General features: G+C 50.1%; 1 long non-coding RNA gene across 1 annotated transcript in view; it reads left to right on the forward strand.

Annotated features, from left to right (window-relative positions):
• Window positions 1-18,085, forward strand: part of LOC103673836 — a 137,594-nt gene extending 119,509 nt beyond the window's left edge. Inside the window, exons 3-7 of the long non-coding RNA XR_005835563.1 lie at window positions 14,718-14,854; window positions 15,794-15,975; window positions 16,516-16,590; window positions 17,688-17,796; window positions 18,038-18,085. This is a non-coding gene — a long non-coding RNA (uncharacterized LOC103673836). The remainder of the gene's footprint in view (window positions 1-14,717; window positions 14,855-15,793; window positions 15,976-16,515; window positions 16,591-17,687; window positions 17,797-18,037) is intronic.
• The last annotated feature ends 1,660 nt before the right edge of the window (window positions 18,086-19,745 follow it).

Below are 19,745 nucleotides of genomic sequence, written 5' to 3' on the forward strand. Positions count from 1 at the left end.
TCAACGTGAGCTGTGAACTTGGAAGTAATTCATTCCGTGTCAGTAAGAGCAAAAACACACGCCATGAGATGAATCTGAAGCAGAAAGTTATCAAAGTGGATGAATGCTCCTGGATGCCTTTCACCAGATGGGTAAAAGCAGAGTTGGCTGAGGTTAAGAACCTGCTCGTGCTCACACAGCAAATGGTCAGAGGGGCCGGGTTTGAGCTCAACAGCGCTCCGGAGCCTGCACAGATCCCCAGTCGAGCTTCTCGTATTCTCGTAATGCTATGCACAGGGCTCACCGGGAGCTGAGTTTAGATGCAGATTCAGATCCTGCAAGACCTCTAACAGGCTCCCATGCAACCCTCTTCTGGCCCATTACGGGGAAGTCGGTTTCCAGCACAAACCTGGATTTCCTTTGAGTTGTAACACCCACTTTTATTTTTTAGTTTTATTGAGATATACTGACATACAACACTGTAAGTTTAAGTTTATGATGTGATTTGGTATGTGTATGCATTGTGACGTGATCACCGCAGTAAGGTGAGCTAACACTCATCACCTCGCATGGTTACATGTGTTATGTGTGGGGGGGTGAGAACATTTAAGGCCTGCTGTGTTGGCGACTTTCAATGATACGATGCAATATCGTTAGCTGTAGTCCCCATGCTGTGCCCTAGATCCCCAGAACTTACTCCTCTTGTAACTGGAAGTCTGTACCCTTTGTCCAGCATCCCCCCAAGCTCCCACCCCAGCTCCTGGCAACCACTGGTCCACTCTCTGTTTTGGTAAGTTTGGTAAAACCCACTTCTGATACTGGGGATCCAGGGCCTGAGGGAGATGCTGTTTCACACATCTCGTACATTTTGCCACAAAATGGAGCTCCTGAGCTTGGGACAGGGCCCCAAACTGAGTTCAGTCAAACTCACTGTTTCCATTCAGGCATAGTGAGGGCTCCATGAGCTCGGAGGGGAGGATACTTTGTCAGGAATAATAAGTTGTAGACGGACAGGACACTGTGCAGGGCACGCCTGATCAGAACCACATGTGTTTGCAGGGACTGTCTCCAAAGTGCCCGGGCCATTTGTACGCTCCTGGAGGCTGAGGTGTGGGGACTTTGCCATCCTGGGGGCTGGTGGGAGTCGCCGTTTTCCTCACATATGTGCTGCCAGGCATGCCAGAAGGAGCCTCACACTGTGATCATGTGCACCTTTCCGTGGCCCTTCTACATGATGCCAACCCACAGTCCGTGTCTCCTGTGGGAGAGCAGATGTTTTGGACGCTGTTTTTGACAAGGGTCTTGTCCAGAGACAGTCCTGATGTGGATGTGAAATGGGGCAGTCTCAAAGTTCCCCAGTAAGTTAAACACAGTTACCCTCCGACCCAGCAGTTCCTGGGTATCTACCCAAGAGAAACGAAAATTCGGGATTCAAGCAAAACGAAAATGGAATTCAAGCAAAAACCTGTGCGGGATGTCCACAGCAGCATTCTTCCTCACAGGCAAAAGGTGGAAGCAACCCAGATGTCCGTCAACAGGTGGGTGGATACACTCATGTGGTCTGTCTGTACAATGGAGTATTGCTCTGCCGTGAAAAGGAACGAAATGCTGCCAAATGCTACAGTGTGAATGAGCCTCGAAAACATTTCGCTGAGTAAAACCAGTCACAGGGGCGCCTGGGTGGCACGGCGGTTAAGGCGTCTGCCTTCGGCTCAGGGCGTGGTCCCGGCGTTCTGGGATCGAGCCCCACATCAGGCTCCTCTGCTGTGAGCCTGCTGCTTCCTCTCCCACTTCCCCTGCTTGTGTTCCCTCTCTCGCTGGCTGTCTCTATCTCTGTCAAATAAAAAAAAAAAAAAGCCAGTCACAAAGGCCCCATATTGTAGGATTCCACGTATATGAGAGGTCCGGAATAGGTGAACCCAAAGACAGAAAGCAGATCAGTGGTTGCCAGGGGCTGGAGGAGGGGAATGGGAGTGACTGCTGACGGACACAGGGTCTCCTTTTGGGGGATGAAATGTTCTGGAACGTGGTAGTGGTGATGGCTGCACAATGTTGTGAATGTGCTAAATAGCACTAGTGCGAAATTTTATGTGATGGGCATTTTAGCACATTCAAAAATTTTAAAAGGAATAATTCTAATCACAGTAGGAACCACAGAAGAGCATTTTCCATTCACAAATGCATGGTTTTGGACTTGCTTGCTACGGGCATCCTGTTGGTAGTTGGGTTTCTTGGACTTACGAGCACCTCAAAGGAACAGAGGGAGCCATGATCACAGGTGGTGAACACCGGTTACATGCGTGCCACACACCAGGTGTGGTTCTAAGTGTTAACCTGCACTATTTCTTTCAAACCACACAACTGCCCCAGAAGGAAGGTTCATATTTTATTTTCTCTTTACATCTAAGGAACCCAAGGCAGAGAAAAACAAAGTAAAATAAGCCTCCCTAGATCATAGAAGTAGTGGGCTGCACAGCTGGGATTTGAACCAGAAGTCCACTCAACAAAGACCTGTCAAAGTGTGACTATTGCTAAAGAGAGTGAGGGCCTGGCAGGGTGTAGGCCTGGGCTCCCAGGGCTCACTGTTGCCAGCAGGAAGATGCCACGTTTATCAGAACATCTTGCAGTTGTCATGTGGAAGGAACTGCAGACATCAGCTCCCTCAGCTTTAGTATCTTCTGTGAGATGGAAAGCCTGGATCTGAGAGCCAGTGAACAAGACGGCGGCAGTGGGACAAGGACAGGCTGGGGAGGAGCGGTGATGGGTGCTGCTCAGCAGATCGATGAGAGGACACCGTTGTTGTTCCCAGTCTGTAGGTTAGGAACAGAGGCTCGGAGGGGCAGCACCACATGCCCAAGACCACACAGACTGCAGACTCAAGTCTGACTGAGGTGGGAGCACCTGCCCCGTGCACCGCAAAACGCAACTCTTTCCACTGAGCCAGTGATCCTTTTGTCCTGGTGCTAAAACACATGCTCATGTGGAAGACTAAAAAATACAGAAAGAAAAAAATACACAGAATGAAGTAGAAATCACTCAATGTTATTATCCTGAGAAACCTGCCATCACCCCTTTGACACACTGCCTGCAATTTTTGTCTATTTGTGCATAAACACAATATTTATATCCTTATAAAATTAGGATCATACTAAATATAAATTGCTTCATTTAATAATTTTCATGTTTCCTCTTGATTCATTATGAGAAAACTTGAACTTTGATATCTGCGGAGTCTTCTGTCATCTAGATCTTCCGGAATGTTAACTGTCTCACTAGCGATGGGTGTGTAGGTGGTTTTCTAATTATTGTTCTTAAAATCAACACTGTGATGATGGTCCTTCAACATACACGTTGTGAGTAATTGGCATATAGGTGGTACACAGTTGATAATTATGAATTAGTTAATGGCGGATGAATGAATGCATTTCTTCAGGTTGGGTCCTTGATGCTGACTTGGTTGGTCTCCGCTAGGCTTGCTCATACAATCCCTGTTTTCTCCTGTTGTCCTGACCCAGTGAGCAATGGTAGTCACAACACCCCCTTTTGCTCTGAAGTGTCCTGATTTGGGGAATAAATTATAAAGTCACCCTGACCAACTGGTATGAATCTTTTTTGAGGTACGTGATGCACATTGCTAAATTGCCACAGAGATGTGTCAGACCAATTCACTCCTAATCTGTAACTATCCCTAAGAGATGAGGGCTTGGTGAAAAAAGTCATGCTGAGAAGTTTGGGAGGAGAGTTACCCTTGTGAGAATGGAATTAGCTTTGTGAAACTGAGAAACATCTTAAGTCCATTTCCCCCTTAAATCTCACATTTTTAGAATCCACACTGGTCACACGTAGAGCTTGTAATTTATTGTTTATCAGCACTTTGGATGGGAGCAGTCATGATCCTGAAGCTGTTTGGGTTTGAATCCCAGCTATCACTTGCCAGTAGCTGTGAAACTTGGAATGAGTCCCATAACTGAGCCTCTGTTTCTTCTTCTGCAAAATGGAAATGGATATACCCTCACTTTGGAGAGTCATAAGGATTAGACATCAGTGTCCAGACCAGGAAAGCTGATTTCATGGACTCTGTTAAATGCAGTCTTTTGCCCCAACAAGCCGTCCACCCCCGTTACTTAGCAGCAACACCTGGCGCTTCCTGGTTTCCACACACACATTGACTGTTCATTCTTACAACATTCCAGCTTGGTCTCAGAGCCTGGAGGGGCTGCCATGCATGTTGGAGGACCAGTTGGGTGCATGCATGGCAGTGGTGAAAGGCTCCTTGCCTCAGTGCATCCCACGTGCAGATTGTCACCCTGTGTGAATCCCAGGCTTTCAGATGGTTAGCCCAGTAAGTTTTGGCTAGGAGGATCGCATGTTAAGAGCATGGTTGCCTTGGGGATTGTGGCATGGCACACCCTGTGACTGACTTGTCCTCTGATCAACCAAATGTGACATTTAGGGAGCTGTGGTAACCTAGCAGGGCAGTAGACCTGGGAAATAGCAGGAAAGGTGAGTTTTGAAATGGTCTCTTGGCTGGCCTTCAGATGCTGGACGGGACAGTTGCTGGCATGGAATACCTCCTGGGTCAAAGGGGACGGCTTGAGGAGCTCTATGACAGCCAGAAACAGGTGTTTTAACAATTTAAGTGGGGTGAATTGAACCCTGGCATTGAATTTCTCTTGGATACCATGGCACCTAAACACTTAAAGGAAGAGGACTGAGTAAGCACCAGAGTGCATCTGGCAATGATGAAATGACCTTTGGAACATTCTAGCAGAACTCAGATTGGGGCCAGTCAGAAGCAACTCTGGACAGAATTGTCAGCTGCCTGGATTTTCCAGCGTCCATTCACAGGGAGTGAAGTGTAACCTGGCCAAGTTCCTCTCTGTTATGACCCAGGAAAACAAATTACCTTGGTGATTGGATGGGGTGGGTGTTTTCAACTCCAAAACGAATTGTGAAAACACAGTTTCATGGAGTCTTCATATTTCTTAAACCAAACAGGGAGAGTGTGGGGACAGTGCTCTCACCAGCTCCTCCACTCCTCCCCCAGGGAGACAAGGTGATGTTGCTCCAGAGCAGCCCAATCCAGGGAGACAGATTTGCACATAAACTTGAGCCTGAGTGAGAGCGAGCAGTGCCCTGCATGGCAAGCTTCTCGACTGCTGAAGAGTACACTGAAGAGCAAACCTACAGTAAGACTCCTCAAGCTTGTGCTTCACGGGACACGAGTATTTCCACATTCTTTCACACCTTCTCCACTTTCCCCAAAACTTAACCTCCCCCACTTCCTTCATTTGCAGGAGTTGGATTTGTCCCCTACTTCATAGAAGAATTCGAAGCTCCTTAACTTGTCCTACCAAAGATGTTCTGGTAGGTTGTATTGTTGTGACACAGATGCTCATGTCCCATCCCCCAGCCCCCAGATGGAGCACGCCTCCCTGTCCAGGGGCATTGAACTTAGACAAGTTACCTGCTTTGACCAAAGGAATGTGGGCAGCAATATGGGCACAGGTCCAAGAAGAGGCTTTGAGGGTCACCATTAAATCTTGCTTCTGCCATCTGCACAAGAAGAACATGGCAGGTATCTGTTGCTCCTTGGAGTCAGGGACATGTGGAGCAGACTCAAAACTGAGCCTGACTGAGCTGAGTCAAGCCACAGGCTCACAAATGAGAAATAAATGTCTACGGTTATAAGCCACTGAGATTTTGGCGTTGTTATCCCAGAAAATCTTGACTAATACAGAGACCAATGCATATGCCAGTATTTATTCTATTGCTGTTTGTTCCTATTGCCATGAAGAATGATTTGTTCTCATATCTAACTCCCATCCTTCCACCCGACTTTGTATCTCGTCTTCTCAACCTTAACGATCAAGGTCTCTTTCTCTTGTATCCTTTTAACTAGACCCATAGCATCATTTAAAACATGATCAGCTCATTCTGGCTTTCATTAGGACATAGAAAGGTGAGAACTGAAGATAAAGAGAAATCCTAAAGGGAGGCAGAGAAAAAGGACACATACACAGAAGAACGGAGATGAGAGTAACAGCAGACTTCTCTGCAGAAACTATGCAACCCAAAAGACGATGGAGTCATGTCTTAAAGTACTAAAAGGGGGGAAAAGATCAAAATTCCATTCCCAGGGGAAAAGTGTCTTTAAAAATGAAGGATAAGTAAAGATTTTTTTTCAGACAAGTAAAAAATTACCAGCAGACTTGCATTGCAAGAAACGTTAGAAGAAATTCCTGAGTCAGAAGGTATATGAAACCGGTCAGAATCTTGGATCCACATAAAGAAATGAAAAGTGCTGGGCATGGTAAAAACAAAGATAAATACGAAGGTTTTTCTTACATCTAACTACTCTAAAGATATCTGACTGTCTAAAGCAAAGATAGTCATGCTGTGCCCTGTGTTCATATCCCATGTGGGAGTGAAAAGTATAACGAGAGCGAAAACAATGTGAGGGGAGAATTGGAAGTATAGTCTTGTAAGAATCTTAAACTACCTGTGAGTCCACATAACATTATTTGAAGGTGGACTGTGGTCACATAAAGATCTATATTATAAATTCCAGGTAACAACTTTTTTTTTTTTAAATGTATAAGCATGTCCAATTCTCACATTAAGAAAAAACAAACGTTATTAACCACGCACCATCCTCCAACTACCATCTGATTCCTCTTCTCTCCTTTCACACTATGTCTCTCAGGAATGTTGTCTATACCTGCTGTTTCCACCTGCTAAGTTTCTCTCAGCTCCTCAGCGGATTGTAATCTGGCTTTCACGTCTGCTGTCCCACTCAGGCAGCTTTGCCAAAGTCACGAGTGACCTCAACATCACTATATCCCAAAAGACAATTTCACACCTGCCTCTGGACTATGGGTGGCCTTTGCCATGTGGCCACCCCCCCCTTCCTGAACACTGCCTCTCGGCTCTTGCGGCACGCGTTCTCCTGCTTTCTGGATGCGCCCTGTTCACCTTGCATGTTCATTTCTCCTTTATTTGACCGTGAGGTGCTTGGATTCCTTAAAAGTCATTTCTAGGCTTGCTTTATTTCATACTTTACACTTTCTCCCTAAGGAAACCCATTTGTACCCACATTTTTGTTGTTTCCTTTAGCCAGAAGACTACAACATTATACCCATCCTGGATCTGTCCTCTGAGCTTCGGTCCATATTCTGAACTCCTGTGGGCATCTCAAAGGCAACTCACATCTCAACCTGTCCACAAAAAGGTCACCATTTCTTCCCTTAAGTGGGTCTTCTCGGAGGACTGTCTGTCTCAGAAGATAGCACTCCCACCATCACCACTGCCACCATTCACTGACTTTGAGAAACATTTATTGAACACTTACTTTGTGTAAGAGACTAGAGGTACGATGAACAATGGACAAGGTTCCTGTTGTCATGATGGGATTCATGGTCCAGTGGAGGCAACAGGCATTAAGCAAGCAAAGAAATAAACGTAGCACGTAATTTCAGGAACGGAGACATGCCATAAACAAGGAGAGCTGGATGAGGAGAGGCTGGTAGGTGGGCTAGGGCATCAGGCCGAGGCATCAGGGAAGCCTTCTAGAGGCGACACTGAGCAGGTACTTGGATTCTAGGACGGAGCGTGCAAAGGGCCAGGAGGAGGGGGTGAGGGCAGACGATTGCAAAGTCAACCAGAAACCTAGGCTTCTTCACTGTTGGCTCCGGAAACTCTCAGGTTCCAGCCCCAGGCCAGAGCACCCTCACCTGCACCCTTGGGCTGTGGTCCAGCCGCCTCGTCAGCCTCCCCACAGGCGCCCCCCTCTCCCTCCTGCCCAGCCTGCACACGGCCACTCAGGCATCTTGTCAAAAGGCAAATCAAATCATGGTATTCCGCATCCTTCCTTCCCACTTTTCTACTGTGGTGGCTTCAAAACAAAAGGGGGGTTTTGGTTTTTCTCCCTTTCAACACGGACTGGTCCTCGTGAGAGGCTCCGTGGAAAGACTGTGGCAGAAATGACTCTTCGCGTCTTCACACTATAGGTGAGGTGAGGTGGCAGCACTTTCACTGGGTTCTGTTCCTTGGGACACGTGTCCCTGGAATCCGTCACAGTGTCGGGGTCCTGACCGGCAGCCCCAGGCCCCTACCTTCCAGGCCCCACACCTGATGCAGTGGAGACAGACAAGCGGCCCAAATGGCAGATTCACGCACAAAATGATTATCATTGATTTAAATGACTAATGTCTGGGAGGGTTTGTTTCACAGCAAAATGGAAACAGAGTATGTACCCATCAGTTAAGAAGATGTTTATAACCTGGCCTTCTTCCCCCGCTTGCAAATCCGATTGTGTGTCATCCCCCCACCTTGCCGCCTCTGGCTCTCCCAGCCAGCCACACACATTCTGACCCGTCCCTGCCCAGGCTGTCCCGCTACTAACTCTCCATGTGCAGCCTCACAGTGCCCTTCCCTGACTCCGCTCTGACAAGCCCGTGGTTACTCATGGTGTGCTGTGCCCGCTCAGCGAGCTAGCAAACCTCGTGGTTGCTGCGGCCTTGTCTCTGGTGGCCTTGGGCTTGGGGCTTCAACACGGCAGTGCACAAAATGGTGACTATGGGGCTTAACGCTCTCTGTCCGAGTTCTTTTCCAGCCACATCTGCAGCTGTATTTTTCCTGACTTCCTTGGTTTCCTCTGTTGGGTCCTCAGATCCACCATGCTCCCTCCCTCCTACCCCCTGAGCTCGCCATGCTCCCCTCCTGTGGTTCAAATAGTTACCACGTCCTTCCACGTGCTCCTTCAGTGTCTTTGCACATCCCGTGGGGCTTCCTCGGCCCAAAAGCCGTCTAAATCTCTCAGGCTAGGTCAGCTTTGACTCTTTCAGGCTTCGAGATGCCCCATCTCTGCCCAGTTTCCTAATGCATGTGGCAACTGGAACTTCTTTTCTGTATGATGAGTTTACTGGTATCTACTTCTGTCAGCGGACAGAGTTCCAGGAGGGCCAGAGATGGGTCTGGTTTTGCTGACCAGTGTGTAGTGCGTGGTGCTCTGTGTGTATTCCTGTGGCCTGCAGCTGGAGGACAGTGACAAGGGCCTTGCTTAGTGAACCACAAGTGGGCAGGTGTGCCCGGGGTTAGCTCGTGGACCAGCTTGAGGATTCGGAGGCAGACCACAGGGCTGAATCAAAGGCGTCCTCCGAAGAGTGCTCCAGCTGCTTCAGTCCTCCGTGGAATGAGATGTGGGGAGAACAGATACACATGGGCCCGGTTGATGGAATTCCATTATCCAGGAGCCCTGTTTGGCCACTGGGACCCTCCACACGTAACTGAGAAGGGAACTGGAGCCAGAGCTAATCATCGGGCACAACACGTGCTCCCTTCAGACTCTGACGTGGCAAAGATAGGGGGCTGGTTCAGATGGATGAAAATTTAAACAATGGGCAGCCCCTTGGGCTAATGGTAGGGGGCTGGGGGGAGGGGAAGCGGCCACTCGTGCCTTGCTGTGGTTGTGAAAATTGCTGCAAGTTGGTGAGGGAAAAATATCTAGCCATTGATTTGGAACTTTGGAGCCCACGTAAAATTTGACCCTGCAGACCAACCAGGAGTGCTCTAACTCCCACAAATGGAAAGCAGCAGGGTGTTCAGACACTGGAGAAGGGTATTTAGTACAGGACATGCAGGGCCCAGCTGGAAACCACTGGAATCTCTGTCAGCAGGGGCTGTGGGGTGGATCAGGGAACATCTGAGGTCCTGGAGGTCGGCCCTGTCGGTAGGATAGGGGAGGTGCACAGGTGCTGCTGGTCGGGGAGTCAGTCGGCAAAGTGTTGAGGAGTTTTGAAAAGAAGAAGTACTCAGCCTATGAGTGGGTTGGAATGGCCAGGGAAGAGTTTGTGGAAATTCTCAGCCAAAAAGGGGAGTGGGAAGCAAACAAAAGTATCCCAAGCTTGGGGAGAGGCAGAAAAATACTCCTATAAAAAGAAAAGAGAATAACCCAAGTTCAGGTAGGGAAAAGTTCTTGGTCGATCACAATTATTTGGCTGATAATTGTGGAGAGGGGCAGGGTTCACCGGGCAAGAAGAAAATTCGGTTCTGTGCCGGTCCCGCACCTCTGTTCTGATGGCCACGGCCTGGCCTCTCCTCCTGTCTGCTTGCACCTGCGAGGGCCAGCCCTGTCCCGGCCGGGCCGGCCGTGGAGGGGCGCAGTTCTGGCTCCTCCAGCTGCTGCGGTCTGCCAGTGCACTCTGCAGCTTGGACACGACCCCCTCTACGCCCCATCATGGATTTCCCCTCTACGCCCCATCATGGATTTCGGGGCCTGGGGTTTTCCATCTGTGAATTCCATTTCAATGCTGGAATGTTGTTTGTTTTGCTCTTTGTTTGTTTGTGGTCGTAGCTATTTTTAGTTCTGACATGGGGCGGGGGACTGAAGGGAGGAGGCCGGGCCTGCTGCACTGCCTGCCAGCACCGCTGCTTTTCATCCTCACAACCCGAGACAGGGAAGACAAAGCGAAACCACAGAGACCCCCAGGCCCACCCGGTTCTGGCTGCAGCTTGCATCGGGGACTGGTGTAGGGTTTGGATTCTATCCTTCCCTGCGCGCTGATCTGCAAAGCAAGGCTACTTTGTGTGTGTGTGTGAGCGTACTAATTGCATCACCGTTGATAATGGCGAAAGAGAAGGTGTGGAAAAACACGGATGTTTCAGCAGCGGGGCAGGGTGGACTGCATCCTGGCTGCGGTGGAGGGTCCACAGCCGCGACTGCTAGCGTCAGCCCGGGAGCATGGCCCAGCAGGCCTCGCAGGCCCCCTGCAAACCTGGAAGCCCCCATCCTGGGCGCGGCAGAGGAAGGACTGCAGGGACAGGAGGGGCCCTTCCAGAGGGGCCCTTCCATAGGGGCCAGACTCTGACTCCAGCGAGGCTTACTGGGACCGAGTATTTGCACTGCCATGACTGCAGGGCCTCATCCTCACCAGTACTTGGGAGATGAGTCTGGGTCAGGAGCAAAACACATCTATTCACCTCTGATTTATAGTTCCTCGTCCTTTGCAATTTTGCCTTCTTTCTTACCGAAGTAGTAAGAACACTGAACACTGGAGAAGGAGAAAGAGTTTTTGGTAATATTACCACCAAAACAGCGTCACCTAGGCAGGGTTGGACGTTTTGGTGTATTTCTTTCCAGGCTTTGGGTCAGCATCATCTATTTTACACAGTTTTGCACACATTTTCTTATACTCATTTTCCTGTTGAAGAGACCGTGTGCTTTGCTTTCAGGATGAAAGCCCTCTGGGGTCCCTGGGGGGCAGGCTGGGGGAGGCATCTCGAGAGCCCGGGGCAGGAGCTGTGCTTGTCACTGCGGATATGGCCTTGGCCAGGCGGCTCCTCTGTGCCCGGTGTCACACAAGCCCCGGAGCCCAGGTGTTAGTTATGATCCCGTTTTGCAGACGGAAAGGCTAGAGCTCTTCCAGATCAAGCAGCAGCGCCCCCAGGAAGCAGAGGAGCACAAGTGTTTTGACTCCGAGGTCTGTGAGCTGACCCCGCCTGCTTGCATGACGTCTCACCGACGTACGGAGCACTTCCTGTTCGTTCTCTCCGTGAGGCTCCGTGCGAGAGGGCAGCTCCGGGAGAGTCTGTCCTCTGGGCTGGTGCATCCCTGCTCCCAGCGCCCAAGCAGGAGAGCAGCCTAACGGGCTTCGGGGCCTGCTGAGCCTACATTTATCCACCACCTCTGGGTCCAGCACTGTTCCTAAACCAGTTCCAGTGAAGACATGAGTGCAATGAAGCGTGTTGCCTCGGCTCTGGGGTTCCTTAGCAGGAGGCAGCCCTGATGAAGCTGGTTGACAGGAGGCAGGTGGAGACAGGCCGGGCTGTGGGCTTTAGACGCCAGGTCAGCCACTTCCTAGCAGTGCACTCAGCCTTCTGATCCGAGAAAGGGGCCAGGGCCTGGGGAAACCCCATAAACATGGGCTCTGACGATGACTACTTGTTTATGGTCGGTACTAGCTGAAGTTTCCTTTTTCAGTGCTAACCATCAGTAAAGAAGTACCATAATGACATCTGTGGCTCAGTCTAGAAAATCAGTCTGAGGAAGGGTGGGGAGGGAGGGAGCGGGTGCCTGGGCATTGCTTTGTCCTACCTGTCCTGTCTGAAGATCAAATATTCATGAGGCTCTTTCTGGGGGAGCATGTCTTTTCTGCTAGATATCCTCTACCCCTCTGCCCTCCCAGCCCTGTGGAGTAGGTATAGTTTTAATGGTGGGGACAGGGCCAGATGTTTGGGAACCAGCTGCCCCTGTCCATGCTAGCAGGGGCGGGAGACAGGCACTGACTCACATTGCTGTGTCCTTTGAGCCCCCTTCCGTGGGGGCGTCAGGTATGGGATGCGTTCCCCATGCTGGAGTTCAGGTCGTGCAGTGGGACCACGCAGACCCGAAACTGGTGGCAGGGACAGATTCGTGGCATCTCCCTCTGTGCATAGGTATTTGAGATCCTGGGACCACCCCATAAAAAGCTCCTGCATGGGAGCCAAACCCGAAACTGAGTTTGTCCCATCGCCACCTGGTGGCATCCCTGTGGCCACAAGGGCCAGATTGTGTGGGGTGTGTGTGTGAGGGGGTAGCTGCGTCCATGTTCCCCGTGGCCAAGGCGGCAAATAGCAACTCCCGTGAGCACACCGGGTGGACAGCCAGCCCCTCTCCGTTTTTCTCTCTTTCCTTCCCTGTCTCTGTCTGTCTGTCTGTCTCCCCAGGGACAGGGCCTGTCTTTTTGCCAACAGCTGTCAGGGAGGCTGTTGCCTGATTGAGGCAGCAGGCTCCCCAGGCCAGCTGTCCCCTTGGAGTCTACACCCCAAGGTGGTTTCCTCCTCCATGAGCTGTGCCAGGTTTGCAGACTCTGCAGGCAGGGGCAGAGTCCTTCTGGTAATCCCGGTTGGCAGGCTGACATTCAGCTGTAAATTGGGTCTAACCAACTGCAAACGGGAAGCAGGATTTCGGTTTATTTATAGTGATCCTGTCACTACACTCAGCTCAATGGACATTAGTATAAAAATAAAAGATAAATGGAACATCATTGAAGTTAGCCTGGCTGCTCCCCGGTCTGCTGAAACCTGCCCGGGAGAACGTCCTAGAGGCCGGACCCTGCCCAGAAGGACCCTGAGCAGACGGCTGAAATAGCTGTGCCTTGGTGGGCTTGTTTTGTTTTGTTCTGAACTTTGCCACTTTCTGAAAATCCCGTCCCAGGAAATACCAAAGGGGAAGAGCGCAGGCGAAGGGAAATTCCTTGTGTCACTTTGGCAGTGAGGTTCTTTTCTTAGTAGACTGCAGGTTTTCGGTCTACAGAAAAATCCAGTGGCAAGCCCAGTCCCCATCTCTGTCCCGCCCCTGCCTCAGTTTTCCAGGTCAGGGACGTTGTGCCTCATCGCAGCACCCTTGGTACAACGCGGACACATCGTCGTCGGGTAAAGCCCATAGTTTCCGTGAGGGTCACTGTTGGTGGTGGACGTTCTGCGGGTCTTGTCGATTGTGCGATGTCACATATGCCCCATCACAAGACCACACAGGACCGTCTCACTGCCCCCAGAATCCCCTGTAGGGAGGAAATGTGAAAGCAACTTTTAAAGAAACAGAGCTATCCTCACTTCCAGAGCTGCATAAGTTCCCAAGGAACAGGAGAGCCACCAGGGCTGGAATGTGGCTCCGGGAGGAGTGGGGTAGTGTGGGTGTGTGTATGTCCTGTTAGCGCATACACGTATTTTATGTTGAAGCAGAAAGGCATGGCCGTGGGGGAGTGTGCGTCGCCCGCTGAACAGGGCTACCCCTCCCTCCTGGATTTAGAGGGGTGATTTGGGGGTGATTCTGAGCACACGTTGCCTCACGGGTGACGGTGCCATGAGGCCAGCTCTGAGCTGGTGTGCATCTAATCGGGGATCCGGCAGGAGGCAGCTTTCCCTCCGTGGCATGTTCTTGCTGACACGTCTGGGGCTGACACGTGTCCTCCCTCCCGTGTGCGGGCACCGCGTGAGCCAGAACCGCTAGCAGCCTTTACCTCCGGGATCCAGAGACAATAAAGCTCTCTTGCCTTCTGGAGTTTCAAGCAAAGTGAGCAGGGGGCCAGGCCAGGTGCCCCGGCTGGACAAGGCACGTTCTCAGGTCCGCACAGCAAGTGGCTGATTGACCTGGCCACTCGCTGCTGTGCGTGCGTCTTCCGGGAGAGGTAGGGAGCCTCACCTGGTGCTGGCCCCTTCCTAAACTAGACCCTCCCAGCCCCCAGTTTCAAAGTCGAGGGTCCCTGAAGGTATTTGTGAATAATGGACACCTTGTCATGTCTGCATATGCTGGACTTATTTGCTCTAATTCTCTTATTTCTGCTCTGCAAGGTGGGTGCGCTCAGATTCCTGGGTGCTGATGACATTCCTGTCCTGGCTAGGATCGGGCAGCATCCACGTCATTCTGCAGAACCCACGGTTGCCCCAAAGACATCCCTTTGTCATTTTTCCTTCTTGAAACTCCCTGGCTGTGGCGTCAGATAAGATGAAAAAGTACTGATTTATAATTCATTCCTAAGAACGTGAGAACAGGGCATCGCTAGGCGTCTAGACCGCTGTGGCTTGCTGCTGGCCAGTCAGCTGAAATCCAGCATCGGGATCGTGGGGTCTTTGTGGGAGCGGCTGTTGTCCACCAGAATCGTTCCAAATATATTAAAAGTAGGTTAACTTACTGTGCTTCCTGCATTTATTCTTGCAGCTGAAATTTCCCTGACTTTTTTTTCTTTTCATTTTATTAGGTTAATAAAACTTGGTTTTCGAGCATTTCACTGCCCCAGGAGGGCAGTGGGCCCCCTGTCCAATTCATCAACTGCCTAATGAGCGGCCCCGGAGGTCCCAGCCCGTCCATTCCAGAAGCTCTCTCTGCCTTGTAAAGGTGAGGCCCACGGGCTGCACTGTATATTTTGTCTGTTGGTTTCCCAAATTCTCCTGCCAGCTTGACTGTCACTTTTCGGGATTTATATGAGGCAGCGGCACCGCGGGCAGCTCCCCTCCATAGGGGAACCCCTCCTTTGCCTACTCTTCACACACACCACACACTCCGGACCATAAAATAACGTTTCTGTAATAAAATGAAGTAGAAATGTGTCGATGTTAGCATTTTAGAACATTCCAGCACCAGGGCTGTGGGAAATACCTTTGTTTGTACTAAGGAGGGAAGCTCTGTGAGAGTAGGGATAAAATTGTGTAAAAAAAAAAAAAAAGACTTTAGTAAGAAGAAATAGTCTGGGATTTAAGGAAACGAGTGACAAATAGGAGGTGTTTGTGTGCGTGTGCGCGTGCGGTCTCCACACCTCCCGCCCCTGGTTTATTGTCTGTGTTTCAGACAAAGACCAGTAGAAGAGGAAGTGGGTGCTGTTTGTGTCCTGGCCCAGGGTCTGGACTCTGTCCCCTTCTAGAACATTCTTCGTCTTCCTACCCCTGCAGGCTCTCTTGCCTTCGCCAGCTTGTCAGGACACTGCCAGCTCTGGGCGTGGGGCTGCGTCAGTCCCGACACGGTGGGAGAGCTGGAATCGGAGCACACGAGCTTGGGGACACCACAGGTCAGCTCAGCAGCCTGGGGAATGGAGACACATCCGTGAGAGGCGCCAGGGTGGGACGGCCCTTGGGCTGTGGGGTCCTCGGGCCAGAGGCCCCCGGAACGTGCTCACAGCAGCCCAGCCTTGTCAGTGTCTGCAGTTAGTGTCCCAGCTCCTCTTGTCTGGTTCGAGCTTCCAGTAAACGCATGGCCTTTTATTAACTGCTCTCTTGAGGGCATGCACGATCGCCAATAAATTACTCCCTACGACCTGTAACTTTCTTCCCTTCTTTCCAGCCGCCCACCTTGAGCCCAGAGGAGAAGGAGCACGGAGGGGAGGTTATGCTCACCATGCCTGCAGTACAAGGGAAAGTGGAAAAGCTGTCTTGGACCTTCTTACCACCCACCTGGCCCTGATGCCAGTTCACAGACCTCATCCAAACAAGTGGCTGGGATTTGGGGACTTCTTATAACACCCGGTATGTGGGCAGTAGTGAGGCAGTCTGTCCCTTTCTGTGGGCTCTGTGCACTTGTTGGGGGTGGGGAGCCGTCTGAGGGTCTCTGAGGTCAGGGGGAGCATACACAGAGACAGACATCAGCCAGCACCTCCGCTCTTCGACACAGGGAAGACACGATGGCATGGCTGTCAGCAGTGACATCAGAGTGTCCACGTGCCCTGGAATGTGTGCCCCAGCTGTGTGCATCCTCCTGGTCCCTGTCGGCCATGGCTTGGTAGCTCAGAGTCCATAATGGGGGCCACAGCAGCTGTTCTGCTGGGGCTTGGAGGGAGTGGGCCCGGCTTGCACCCACCCCTTGAAGCCCCTCAACCCAGGACTGGCCTTTCTCAGTTTCCCGTTTCATCTCCAGGCTCCTAGAGCTGGGCTCTGGTGCAGGATTTCCCAACCGGGGGCGGTTACCATGCACTCGCTGGGCACTCGACGATCTCCTGAAATACACTTTGAAGGGTTTTTGTTGTGTTTTGTTTTGTCTTCCCTACTTGCCACCCTTGAATGAAGCAGACTGTTTGCCTTCCTGCAGAAGGATTTGCCGTTACCCTGTGCACTTGCGAGAGGACCACGGCCCAGCGCACGGAGGTAGTGTCCATGGTTCTCATCACCGGTTTCTTCTTGTCTTAACTGCCCCCGAAACAGGCAGCTTTTGCCCCTTCTCTGTAACTAATCCCCACTGCAGTTCCCCCGCCCCCTCGGACCAGCCCACCTCGACTGCTCAGACTGAAAGGAGCATTCATGCTTAGGCCATCTGCTTGTTTAAACTCACCCTGTGTGAGTCCATGTTAAATGCAACAGAATGGAGAAAAATGTAATTCTCTGTCGGCTTTTGATCAAAGAGAGGACTTTAAAAAAAATTCAAGATGGATTTCTGAAGGACAATGTTGTACACATTCCTTGTGTTTCTGAGCTGCAGTGTTTAGTTGATTTGGGGGAAAAAAAATCTTTTTTTGATCCCGGGGAGAAAACACTCACACAAACACATCTCGGCACCACAAACATTGCAAGACAGGCCCTTTGCTTTACCGTCCCCGGCCGGAGGGTGGAAGGGCACTGCCTTCTCATTCATCAACAACACAGGGGAATTTGGAACACGACTCACTGCAACATGCAAACCCTCTCCCCCTTCTGTGGGAATTCAAGGCGAAGTCACTGCTGTCTGGGGCCAACTCAGGACCCAGGGTGCTCTCCCCGTGCCCAGAAACACACGTCCCGCCTCACCCCTCCATCCCCATCGCCACCGACCATGAAGAGCACATTTCTCCCTCACTCCTTCAGCCTCGGAGCAAATGCAAATAAAAAGCGCTTAAAATGGTTAACATTTCCTGTCACTGAAGGCATTCATGAGGGGTGGGGGTCGCTGAGTTTTAAGTGTATTTTCATAGGAAAACTCATTTCAGATCTGCCGCAGGAACTCGGACAACTCGCACAGAGTCTCGGGGTCTGCAGTGAGTCCGAGCACCGAGTCGGCCGGTGGTCGTCTCCCTTATGTGGGTGCAGGACAGCAAGTACCCAGGTCCACACTTAGGCCCATCTGGGGCCCGGCTCGGTCTCACAGAGGAAAATAAAATAGGCCCTTTCCCGCCACCCTCCCGTTTACTCTTTTTCTATTCCTTTATTGGAGGAAAAATCCCCCAAATTTGGCAATTTATTTTGTTGTGTTTCCCCTATTGATTGTTTAGCTAGTGATTTTGCCAACTTCCTGGATGTTCATTTCTGGTTCTGCACAAAAGAGCCACATTTCTTTTGGAACCGGGACGGGGAGACGGACGGCAGCAGGCACTGGAAATTGTGAGTACTCCCTGGTCTTCCTCCAGCGATGCTCTGACCCTGTCCGTCTGTCTGTCCTGCCTCCTGTGGCTTTCTCTACCACTTCACCTTTGGTGGGGCTCCTCCGTGAACCCCTCCGTCAGCCTGCAGCACCACCGCCGGCTTTTAGGAAAGGAGCCTCTAGATGTCTGTACAAACCTGGGATGGGAAGGGGAGGGGGAGTGAGCTCACCAACTGCACTGACTCCAGTTTTCATTTTAAGGCTCCGAAAGATGGCGAAAGTCAACAGAAGCAGGCTGGTTTATTTCAGGGCGAACAGTGAGTCCCTCCTGAATTTACCTAATAAAATGAATTTTAAAATTTTCATTTTCTCATTCCATTCCAGCAGAAAATGAGTTTGCCTTTATAATGTCCAGATCTTTCGAACTCTACTGAGTGAGAAATTAAGTTACAAAATGTAAATACTTTGGTTATACCCGCATACATATACGTGAAATGAATATATGTATGAAATGAAGTAATTCCTGAGTGTAATGCAATAGCAAGCCTGACTTTAGGCTCCTAGGACACTTAAAAAATTTTTATGATGTGTAATAAAGAAAAATAAGGTTCAGTAAAAATGTTTCTCTTTAAAAATGGGTGCATTGTGATACCTAACAAATGTAATGGTATTTTTCATTTAACATAAGTTGTTTATTTTTTAAAAATCTTCTGAACATCTTTGTCAAATGTTGGGAGGATTGTAAAAAAAAATATTAACATTCTAGGCCACAATTGACTTCTTTCCATGAAACTATGCTAATGAGTGTAGGCAATTGTAAAACAACGCAGTTCTCTCGTGAAAGGAATATCCTGCCTTTAATTACCAAGAGAAAGCAATTAATGCTCAAATTTCAGGGCAAATCCAGTGATCTGTTAGGAGCAGGGAGAAGGAGGAAAGCAAGCTGGTTATTTGCGTAAGAAAATCCAGAAACCGACATCGGACAGATGTATGATCGGAACGTGATTGTATTTATAAGGAAAAGTTAGATAAACTTCAAAAATGGTAGCTGTTTTGCTTAAGTGCCTGAGAAAAAGGATTCAGAATAATATTTGGGTTATCCCAGTTTTGTACTCTTGTGTTGGTGAAGCCTTGTCACGTTAAAGAACCCCAGGGGGGGTGTGAGTGTGTGCGTCTGTCTCCCCTTTGCCCCCAGCCTGGGGAAGTGTGGGGAGGAAAAGGTGGGTGCTGACCGCTGGGAAAATAAACCTTCACCCTGGAAATTCATAACGAATATAAAAGTCTTAGAAATTAAAGATAGCAATGCCCTCACTTTTTTTCACCTCCTCAATTTCGGGGGTCACAGGGTACGGCGGTGGGCTAGAGCATTTTTGAAATTGCTGCACGCCAGAGGTGTGCCAAAAGACTGTGGCCACTTTCCTGCATGTCTGCCTAGAGGGTCCCGTCCTCGTTGTCCTGGCCGGAAAGCTATGGCGATTTATTCAACATATTTTGCAAGTATTCTAATTGGATTGCTGGAGCAGAAAGCTTGGCCTTCTTATGCAGGCCCCCCTACTGCCCGGCAGATGGCGATGTTACTTCTGGAGTGGCCCCTGGAGGTGGGGGTGGGGAAGACGCTGAGATTCTGCCCGAAATCCGAAATCCGGTCAGGTCTCCGGTCAGGTTCCTCTTCACCTCTCCCAGAGCGCATCCAGTCAGCGATAAACGTAAGAAGTAAAAAGTTTTTGAGGCCTCCCTTGAAACATGCCAAGCTGTGAAAGAGTGAAGTATTTAAGCCAAATGTTAATTAGCAAAAGCATCGCCCTCCTGAAATGGTCTGAGAAGGCGCCCAGCGAGCGTTCAAAGAAGTATTTCCCGGAAACGTTCAAGATAGAAATGAAAGAAGCTCAGCAGCTATTTCAAGATGTAATTGTTACCTGTTCATGTTTAGGAGGGAAACACCGACACCCTTACGATACTCCTATAGTAA

The sequence above is a fragment of the Ursus maritimus genome, unplaced genomic scaffold (genome assembly GCF_017311325.1).
Source record: "Ursus maritimus isolate PB19 unplaced genomic scaffold, ASM1731132v1 scaffold_19, whole genome shotgun sequence".
NCBI lineage: Eukaryota > Metazoa > Chordata > Mammalia > Carnivora > Ursidae > Ursus > Ursus maritimus.